Source organism: Salvelinus namaycush, chromosome 26 (genome assembly GCF_016432855.1).
Source record: "Salvelinus namaycush isolate Seneca chromosome 26, SaNama_1.0, whole genome shotgun sequence".
Lineage (NCBI taxonomy): Eukaryota > Metazoa > Chordata > Actinopteri > Salmoniformes > Salmonidae > Salvelinus > Salvelinus namaycush.
The window spans coordinates 26,304,340-26,305,213 of NC_052332.1; positions in this window are offsets into that span (position 1 = coordinate 26,304,340).

Below are 874 nucleotides of genomic sequence, written 5' to 3' on the forward strand. Positions count from 1 at the left end.
GCCCCTCGAGAGGACCCTCCTTATTTGGATAACACAATTATTATTGGTCATTCATCGTTGGGGTGCAATTTTCATTGGCAGTAGTTGGTGTCAATATTTTGATTAGCAACTAGCATGTTAAGTTGTGATCCTGACGTCATTCTGCCTTGAAGGACCACGATAAAGGTGAAAAGGAGTCTATGCAAATGCACAGTTGCATTAGCAAGGTAATCCGAAATAATGCTAAACGAAAAAAATAATACAGTTGAATCATTAAACAAATACTGTCAATGAAAGCGAAATGTAATATGGACAGCAATTATATTTGCAGTCAACGATAGATCAAATTGAAACGACAGCCATTGTCCGCCAGGTGGAGCAGGGGATGAACAGCCATCCTTGAGATGAAAGTTGCTAAACTACACTACAAAGGAAAGTAGCTGACTACTTTGAAACTAGTTAGGTGGCTAAGCATAATAATTGTTCAGTTTTTAACAAAAGCACCAAATGTGGCACAGATAGATTTGTGTATAATGAAAAGAATTAGATGTAAACAGGATATTTCACCCAAATTCCAAAAGGACATATTGGTTTCCTTACCCTGTAAGCAGTCTATGGACAAAGTATTGTAATGAAACAGGCAGGGAGCAGGCCTCGAACCCTCAACCTTCTAGCCCGAATTCCAGCGCGCTATCGACTGTGCCCCAAAAGCATGCTCGAGCAGCAGAGTCGATATCTGTGCTTATATATATATATATTATTCACCATTATTTAACCAGGTAGGCAAGTTGAGAACAAGTTCTCATTTACAATTGCGACCTGGCCAAAATAAAGCAAAGCAGTTCGACACATACAACAACACAGAGTTACACATGGAGTAAAACAAACATACAGT